Source organism: Capricornis sumatraensis, chromosome 15, assembly GCF_032405125.1.
Source record: "Capricornis sumatraensis isolate serow.1 chromosome 15, serow.2, whole genome shotgun sequence".
NCBI lineage: Eukaryota > Metazoa > Chordata > Mammalia > Artiodactyla > Bovidae > Capricornis > Capricornis sumatraensis.
In genome coordinates this window covers 441,435-451,490 of record NC_091083.1, presented here as the reverse complement: position 1 = coordinate 451,490, position 10,056 = coordinate 441,435, and positions in this window count along the sequence as shown.

Here is a 10,056-nt window from a genome sequence, read left to right as displayed (position 1 = left end):
AATGGACTGAGACATCTGGGGGACTCTTGGAATGGTGGTACGACCATGGAGTTCCTCTCGCCTTTCCTGTTGAGAGTGCCTCCTCTTGAGATGCGACGGGAATGACGGGAATACTTTCCCGTTGAAAGCAGGGAAAGGATCCCTCATCTCGAGCTACGAGGGGGAAACGGGGCTCCTCTGGATGTGGGCGGGACCATCGTGCTTCCTCTCGAGTGGACACGGGTATGGCAGTGAACTTCTTGAGTTGCAGCAAGGTTGTGAAAGACCCTTTCGAAGTTCCAGAGGTTAGGTGTCATTAGTCTCCAGACGCCTCATCGGAAATAGGCCTCATCTCGCCTGGAAGGGAGAACTTCCTGGATTTTCTCGAGTTGCGGCAGGTGTTCTCGAGTTACGACGGGGACCTCAGGGACCCGCTCTAGTGGCCTCAGGAGAGGCCAGTCCCCATGCGAGGTGCTAGGGGGCCTATCGGGATTCCTCTCCCGTCGATACCGGGGCCAAAAACCTTGTGTGCAGTCAGGGCCGGAACCGAGGATTCCTCTCAGGGGCTGACATGGATCTTTGGGTACTTCTGGAGTCTCCCCAGGGGAGTCAGGCCTCGTCTCGAGTGGGGGCATGCACGTGCGCTTTCCTTCCAGGCTGTAGCAGCAATGTCACGCTTCCCGTCGCGTGCATCAAATGATCTGTGGTTTTCCCTCGAGGCTTTCCCACAGGGCTGTCCCACGTGCCACCGTGGTGTGAGTCGATCCTCGGCGTGAAAGATGAGCCAGTGCAGGGCAAAGAGGTTCCTCTGGAATGGACTGAGACATCTGGGGGACTCTTGGAATGGTGGTACGACCATGGAGTTCCTCTCGCCTTTCCTGTTGAGAGTGCCTCCTCTTGAGATGCGACCGGAACGCCGGGAATTCTTACCCGTTGAAAGCAGGGAAAGGATCCCTCATCTCGAGCTACGAGGGGGAAACGGCGCTCCTCTGGATGTGGGCGGGACCATCGTGCTTCCTCTCGAGTGGAGACGCATATGCCGGTGAACTTCTTGAGTTGCAGCAAGGGTGTGAAAGACCCTTTCGAAGTTCCAGAGTTTAGGTGTCATTAGTCTCCAGACGCCTCATCGGAAATAGGCCTCATCTCGCCTGGAAGGGAGAACTTCCTGGATTTTCTCGAGTTGCGGCAGGTGTTCTCGAGTTACGACGGGGACCTCAGGGACCCGCCCTGGTGGCCTCAGGAGAGGCCAGTCCCCATGGGAGTTGCTAGGGGGCCTCTCGGGATTCCTCTCCCGTCGATACCGGGACCAAAAACCTTGTGTGGAGTCAGGGCCGGAACCGAGGATTCCTCTCAGGGGCTGACATGGATCTTTGGGTACTTCTGGAGTCTCCCCAAGGGAGTCAGGGCTCGTCTCGAGTTGGGGCATGCACGTGCGCTTTCCTTCCAGGCTGTAGCAGCAATGTCACGCTTCCCGTCGCATGGATCAAAGGATCTGTGGTTTTCCCTCGACGCTTTCCCTCGAGGCTTTCCCACAGGGCTATCCCACGTGCCACCGTGGTGTGAGTCGATCCTCGGCGTGAAAGATGAGCCAGTGCAGGGCAAAGAGGTTCCTCTGGAATGGACTGAGACATCTGGGGGACTCGTGGAATGGTGGTACGACCATGGAGTTCCTCTCGCCTTTCCTGTTGAGAGTGCCACCTCTTGAGATGCGACGGGAACGCCGGGAATTCTTTCCCGTTGAAAGCAGGGAAAGGATTCCTCATTTCGAGCCACGAGGGGGAAACGGGGCTCCTCTGGATGTGGGCGGGACCATCGTGCTCCTCTCGAGTGGAGACGGGTATGGCGGTGAACTTCTTGAGTTGCAGCAAGGGTGTGAAAGACCCTTTCGAAGTTCCAGAGGTTAGGTGTCATTAGTCTCCAGACGCCTCATCGGAAATAGGCCTCATCTCGCCTGGAAGGGAGAACTTCCTGGATTTTCTCGAGTTGCGGCAGGTGTTCTCGAGTTACAACGGGGACCTCAGGGACCCGCCCTGGTGGCCTCAGGAGAGGCCAGTCCCCATGCGAGTTGCTAGGGGGCCTCTCGGGATTCCTCTCCCGTCGATACCGGGGTCAAAAACCTTGTGTGGAGACAGGGCGGGAACCGAGGATTCCTCTCAGGGGCTGACATGGATCTTTGGGTACTTCTGGAGTCTCCCCAGGGGAGTCAGGCCTCGTCTCGAGTCGGGGCATGCACGTGCGCTTTACTTCCAGGCTGTAGCAGCAATGTCACGCTTCCCGTGGCGTGGATCAAAGGATCTGTGGTTTTCCCTCGAGGCTTTCCCACAGGGCTGTCCCACGTGCCACCGTGGTGTGAGTCGATCCTCGGCGTGAAAGATGAGCCAGTGCAGGGCAAAGAGGTTCCTCTGGAATGGACTGAGACATCTGGGGGACTCTTGGAATGGTGGTACGACCATGGAGTTCCTCTCGCCTTTCCTGTTGAGAGTGCCTCCTCTTGAGATGCGACGGGAACGCCGGGAATTCTTTCCCGTTGAAAGCAGGGAAAGGATCCCTCATCTCGAGCTACGAGGGGGAAACGGGGCTCCTCTGGATGTGGGCGGGACCATCGTGCTTCCTCTCGAGTGGACACGGGTATGGCGGTGAACTTCTTGAGTTGCAGCAAGGGTGTGAAAGACCCTTTCGAATTTCCAGAGGTTAGGTGTCATTAGTCTCCAGACGCCTCATCGGAAATAGGCCTCATCTCGCCTGGAAGGGAGAACTTCCTGGATTTTCTCGAGTTGCGGCAGGTGTTCTCGAGTTACGACGGGGACCTCAGGGACCCGCCCTGGTGGCCTCAGGAGAGGCCAGTCCCCATGCGATGTGCTAGGGGGCCTCTCGGGGTTCCTCTCCCGTCGATACCGGGGCCAAAAACCTTGTGTGGAGTCAGGGCCGGAACCGAGGATTCCTCTCAGGGGCTGACATGGATATTTGGGTACTTCTGGAGTCTCCCCAGGGGAGTCAGGCCTCGTCTCGAGTGGGGGCATGCACGTGCGCTTTCCTTCCAGGCTGTAGCAGCAATGTCACGCTTCCCGTGGCCTGGATCAAAGGATCTGTGGTTTTCCCTCGAGGCTTTCCCACAGGGCTGTCCCACGTGCCACCGTGGTGTGAGTCGATCCTCGGCGTGAAAGATGAGCCAGTGCAGGGCAAAGAGGTTCCTCTGGAATGGACTGAGACATCTGGGGGACTCTTGGAATGGTGGTACGACCATGGAGTTCCTCTCGCCTTTCCTGTTGAGAGTGCCTCCTCTTGAGATGCGACGGGAACGCCGGGAAATCTTCCCCGTTGAAAGCAGGGAAAGGATCCATCATCTCGAGCTCCGAGGGGGAAACGGGGCTCCTTTGGATGTGGGCGGGACCATCATGATTCCTCTCGAGTGGAGACGGGTATGGCGGTGAACTTCTTGAGTTGCAGCAAGGGTGTGAAAGACCCTTTCGAAGTTCCAGAGGTTAGGTGTCATTAGTCTCCAGACGCCTCATCGGAAATAGGCCTCATCTCGCCTGGAAGGGAGAACTTCCTGGATTTTCTCGAGTTGGGGCAGGTGTTCTCGAGTTACGACGGGGACCTCAGGGACCCGCCCTGGTGGCCTCAGGAGAGGCCAGTCCCCATGCGAGTTGCTAGGGGGCCTCTCGGGATTCCTCTCCCGTCGATACCGGGGAAAAAAACTTTGTATGGAGTCAGGGCCGGAACCGAGGATTCCTCTCAGGGGCTGACATGGATCTTTGGGTTCTTCTGGAGTCCCCCCAGGGGAGTCAGGCCTCGTCTCGAGTGGGGGCATGCACGTGCGCTTTCCTTCCAGGCTGTAGCAGCAATGTCACGCTTCCAGTCGCGTGGATCAAAGGATCTGTGGTTTTCCCTCGAGGCTTTCCCTCGAGGCTTTTCCACAGGGCTGTCCCACGTGCCACCGTGGTGTGAGTCGATCCTCGGCGTGAAAGATGAGCCAGTGCAGGGCAAAGAGGTTCCTCTGGAATGGACTGAGACATCTGGGGGACTCTTGGAATGGTGGTACGACCATGGAGTTCCTCTCGCCTTTCCTGTTGAGAGTGCCTCCTCTTGAGATGCGACGGGAACGCCGGGAATTCTTTCCCGTTGAAAGCAGGGAAAGGATCCCTCATCTCGAGCTACGAGGGGGAAACGGGGCTCCTCTGGATGTGGGCGGGACCATCGTGCTTCCTCTCGAGTGGACACGGGTATGGCGGTGAACTTCTTGAGTTGCAGCAAGGGTGTGAAAGACCCTTTCGAATTTCCAGAGGTTAGGTGTCATTAGTCTCCAGACGACTCATCGGAAATAGGCCTCATCTCGCCTGGAAGGGAGAACTTCCTGGATTTTCTCGAGTTGCGGCAGGTGTTCTCGAGTTACGACGGGGACCTCAGGGACCCGCCCTGGTGGCCTCAGGAGAGGCCAGTACCCATGTGAGGTGCTAGGGGGCCTCTCGGGATTCCTCTCCCGTCGATACCGGGGCCAAAAACCTTGTGTGGAGTCAGGGCCGGAACCGAGGATTCCTCTCAGGGGCTGACATGGATCTTTGGGTACTTCTGGAGTCTCCCCAGGGGAGTCAGGCCTCGTCTCGAGTGGGGGCATGCACGTGCGCTTTCCTTCCAGGCTGTAGCAGCAATGTCACGCTTCCAGTCGCGTGGATCAAAGGATCTGTGGTATTCCCTCGAGGCTTTCCCTCGAGGCTTTCCCACAGGGCTCTCCCACGTGCCACCGTGGTGTGAGTCGATCCTCGGCGTGAAAGATGAGCCAGTGCAGGGCAAAGAGGTTCCTCTGGAATGGACTGAGACATCTGGGGGACTCTTGGAATGGTGGTACGACCATGGAGTTCCTCTCGCCTTTCCTGTTGAGAGTGCCTCCTCTTGAGATACGACGGGAACACCGGGAATTCTTTCCCGTTGAAAGCAGGGAAAGGATCCCTCATCTCGAGCTAAGAGGGGGAAACGGGGCTCCTCTGGATGTGGGCGGGACCATCGTGCTTCCTCTCGAGTGGAGACGGGTATGGCGGTGAACTTCTTGAGTTGCAGCAAGGGTGTGAAAGACCCTTTCGAAGTTCGAGAGGTTAGGTGTCATTAGTCTCCAGATGCCTCATCGGAAATAGGCCTCATCTCGCCTGGAAGGGAGAACTTCCTGGATTTTCTCGAGTTGCGGCAGGTGTTCTCGAGTTACGACGGGGACCTCAGGGACCCGCCCTGGTGGCCTCAGGAGAGGCCAGTCCCCATGCGAGGTGCTAGGGGGCCTCTCGGGATTCCTCTCCCGTCGATACCAAGGCCAAAAACCTTGTGTGGAGTCAGGGTCGGAACCCAGGATTCCTCTCAGGGGCTTATATGGATCTTTGGGTACTTCTGGAGTCTCGCCAGGGGAGACAGGCCTCGTCTCGAGTGGGGGCATGCACGTGCGCTTTCCTTCCAGCCTGTAGCAGCAATGTCACGCTTCCCGTCGCGTGGATCAAAGGATCTGTGGTTTTCCCTCGAGGCTTTCCCTCGAGGCTTTCCCACAGGGCTGTCCCACGTGCCTCCGTGGTGTGAGTCGATCCTCGGCGTGAAAGATGAGCCAGTGCAGGGCAAAGAGGTTCCTCTGGAATGGACTGAGACATCTGGGGGACTCTAGGAATGGTGGTACGACCATGGAGTTCCTCTCGCCTTTCCTGTTGAGAGTGCCTCCTCTTGAGATGCGCCGGGAACGCCGGGAATTCTTTCCCGTTGAAAGCAGGGAAAGGATCCCTCATCTCGAGCTACGAGGGGGAAACGGGGCTCCTCTGGATGTGGGCGGGACCATCGTGCTTCCTCTCGAGTGGACACGGGTATGGCGGTGAACTTCTTGAGTTGCAGCAAGGGTGTGAAAGACCCTTTCGAAGTTCCAGAGGTTAGGTGTCATTAGTCTCCAGACGCCTCATCGGAAATAGGCCTCATCTCGCCTGGAAGGGAGAACTTCCTGGATTTTCTCGAGTTGCGGCAGGTGTTCTCGAGTTACGACGGGGACCTCAGGGACCCGCCCTGGTGGCCTCAGGAGAGGCCAGTCCCCATGCGATGTGCTAGGGGGCCTCTCGGGATTCCTCTCCCGTCGATACCGGGGCCAAAAACCTTGTGTGGAGTCAGGGCCGGAACCGAGGATTGCTCTCAGGGGCTGACATGGATCTTTGGGTACTTCTGGAGTCTCCCCAGGGGAGTCAGGCCTCGTCTCGAGTGGGGGCATGCACGTGCGCTTTCCTTCCAGGATGTAGCAGCAATGTCACCCTTCCCGTCGCGTGGATCAAAGGATCTGTGGTTTTCCATCGAGGCTTTCCCACAGGGCTGTCCCACGTGCCACCGTGGTGTGAGTCGATCCTCGGCGTGAAAGATGAGCTAGTGCAGGGCAAAGAGGTTCCTCTGGAATGGAGTGAGATATCTGGGGGACTCTTGGAATGGTGGGACGACCATGGAGTTCCTCTCGCTTTTCCTGTTGAGAGTGCCTCCTCTTGAGATGCGACGGGAACGCCGGGAATTCTTTTCCGTTGAATGTAGGGAAAGGGTCCCTCATCTCGAGCTATGAGGGGGAAACGGGGCTCCTCTGGATGTGGGCGGGACCATCGTGCTTCCTCTCGAGTGGAGACGGGTATGGCGGTGAACTTCTTGAGTTGCAGCAAGGGTATGAATGAACCTTTCGAAGTTTCAGAGGTTCCGTGTCATTAGTCTCCAGTCGCCTCATCGGAAATAGGCCTCATCTCGCCTGGAAGGGAGAACTTCCTGGATTTTCTCGAGTTGCGGCAGGTGTTCTCGAGTTACGACGGGGACCTAAGGGACCAGCCCTGGTGGCCTCAGGAGAGGCCAGTCCCCATGCGAGTTGCTAGGGGGCCTCTCGGGATTCCTCTCCCGTCGATACCGGGGCCAAAATCCTTGTGTGGAGTCAGGGCCGGAACCGAGGATTCCTCTCATGGGCTGACATGGATATTTGGGTATTTCTGGAGTCTCCCCTGGGGAGTCCGGCCTCGTCTCGAGTGGGGGCATGCACGTGAGCTTTCCTTCCAGACTGTAGCAGCAATGTCCAGCTTCCCGTCGTGTGCATCAAAGGATCTGTGGTTTTCCCTGGAGACTTTCTTTCTAGGCTTTCCCACCGGGCTGTCCCACGTGCCACCGTGGTGTGAGTCGATCCTCGGCTTGAAAGATGAGCCAGTGCAGGGCAAAGAGGTTTCTCTGGAATGGACTGAGACATCTGGGGGACTCTTGGAATGGTGGTACGACCATGGAGTTCCTCTCGCCTTTCCTGTTGAGAGTGCCTCCTGTTGAGATGCGACGGGAACGCCGGGAATTCTTTCCCGTTGATAGCAGGGAAAGGATCCCTCATCTCGAGCTCCGAGGGGAAAACGGGGCTCCTCTGGATGTGGGCGGGACCATCGTGCTTCCTCTCGAGTGGACACGGGTATGGCGGTGAACTTCTTGAGTTGCAGCAAGGGTGTGAAAGACCCTTTCGAAGTTCCAGAGGTTAGGTGTCATTAGTCTCCAGACGCCTCATCGGAAATAGGCCTCATCTCGCCTGGAAGGGAGAACTTCCTGGATTTTCTCGAGTTGCGGCAGGTGTTCTCGTGTTACGACGGGGACCTCAGGGACCCGCCCTGGTGGCCTCAGGAGAGGCCAGTCCCCATGCGATGTGCTAGGGGGCCTCTCGGGATTCCTCTCCCGTCGATACCGGGGCCAAAAACCTTGTGTGGAGTCAGGGCCGGAACCGAGGATTGCTCTCAGGGGCTGACATGGATCTTTGGGTACTTCTGGAGTCTCCCCAGGGGAGTCAGGCCTCGTCTCGAGTGGGGGCATGCACGTGCGCTTTCCTTCCAGGCTGTAGCAGCAATGTCACGCTTCCCGTCGCGTGGATCAAAGGATCTGTGGTTTTCCATCGAGGTTTTCCCACAGGGCTGTCCCACGTGCCACCGTGGTGTGAGTCGATCCTCGGCGTGAAAGATGAGCCAGTGCAGGGCAAAGAGGTTCCTCTGGAATGGAGTGAGATATCTGGGGGACTCTTGGAATGGTGGGACGACCATGGAGTTCCTCTCGCCTTTCCTGTTGAGAGTGCCTCCTCTTGAGATGCGACGGGAACGCCGGGAATTCTTTTCCGTTGAAAGTAGGGAAAGGGTCCCTCATCTCGAGCTATGAGGGGGAAACGGGGCTCCTCTGGATGTGGGCGGGACCATCGTGCTTCCTCTCGAGTGGAGACGGGTATGGCGGTGAACTTCTTGAGTTGCAGCAAGGGTGTGAATGAACCTTTCGAAGTTTCAGAGGTTCCGTGTCATTAGTCTCCAGTCGCCTCATCGGAAATAGGCCTCATCTTGCCTGGAAGGGAGAACTTCCTGGATTTTCTCGAGTTGCGGCAGGTGTTCTCGAGTTACGACGGGGACCTAAGGGACCAGCCCTGGTGGCCTCAGGAGAGGCCAGTCCCCATGCGAGTTGCTAGGGGGCCTCTCGGGATTCCTCTCCCGTCGATACCGGGGCCAAAAAGCTTGTGTGGAGTCAGGGCCGGAACCGAGGATTCCTCTCAGGGGCTGACATGGATCTTTGGGTACTTCTGGAGTCTCCCCAGGGGAGTCAGGCCTCGACTCGAGTGGGGGCATGCACGTGCGCTTTCCTTCCAGGCTGTAGCAGCAATGTCATGCTTCCCGTCGCGTGGATCAAAGGATCTGTGGTTTTCCCTCGAGGCTTTCCCACAGGGCTGTCCCACGTGCCACCGTGGTGTGAGTCGATCCTCGGCGTGAAAGATGAGCCAGTGCAGGGCAAAGAGGTTCCTCTGGAATGGACTGAGACATCTGGGGGACTCTTGGAATGGTGGTACGACCATGGAGTTCCTCTCGCCTTTCCTGTTGAGAGTGCCTCCTCTTGAGATGCGACGGGAACGCCGGGAAATCTTCCCCGTTGAAAGCAGGGAAAGGATCCATCATCTCGAGCTCCGAGGGGGAAACGGGGCTCCTTTGGATGTGGGCGGGACCATCATGCTTCCTCTCGAGTGGAGACGTGTATGGCGGTGAACTTCTTGAGTTGCAGCAAGGGTGTGAAAGACCCTTTCGAAGTTCCAGAGGTTAGGTGTCATTAGTCTCCAGACGCCTCATCGGAAATAGGCCTCATCTCGCCTGGAAGGGAGAACTTCCTGGATTTTCTCGAGTTGGGGCAGGTGTTCTCGAGTTACGACGGGGACCTCAGGGACCCGCCCTGGTGGCCTCAGGAGAGGCCAGTCCCCATGCGAGTTGCTAGGGGGCCTCTCGGGATTCCTCTCCCGTCGATACCGGGGCCAAAAACTTTGTATGGAGTCAGGGCCGGAACCGAGGATTCCTCTCAGGGGCTGACATGGATCTTTGGGTTCTTCTGGAGTCCCCCCAGGGGAGTCAGGCCTCGTCTCGAGTGGGGGCATGCACGTGCGCTTTCCTTCCAGGCTGTAGCAGCAATGTCACGCTTCCAGTCGCGTGGATCAAAGGATCTGTGGTTTTCCCTCGAGGCTTTCCCTCGAGGCTTTCCCACAGGGCTGTCCCACGTGCCACCGTGGTGTGAGTCGATCCTCGGCGTGAAAGATGAGCCAGTGCAGGGCAAAGAGGTTCCTCTGGAATGGACTGAGACATCTGGGGGACTCCTGGAATGGTGGTACGACCATGGAGTTCCTCTCGCCTTTCCTGTTGAGAGTGCCTCCTCTTGAGATGCGACGGGAACGCCGGGAATTCTTTCCCGTCTAAAGCAGGGAAAGGTTCCCTCATCTCGAGATACGAGGGGGAAACGGGGCTCCTCTGGATGTGGGCGGGACCATCGTGCTTCCTCTCGAGTGGAGACGGGTATGGCTGTGAACTTCTTGAGTTGCAGCAAGGGTGTGAAAGACCCTTTCGAAGTTCCAGAGGTTAGGTGTCATTAGTCTCCAGACGCCTCATCGGAAATAGGCCTCATCTCGCCTGAAAGGGAGAACTTCCTGGATTTTCTCGAGTTGCGGCAGGTGTTCTCGAGTTACGACGGGGACCTCAGGGACCCGCCCTGGTGGCCTCAGGAGAGGCCAGTCCCCATGCGAGGTGCTAGGGGGCCTCTCGGGATTCCTCTCCCGTCGAT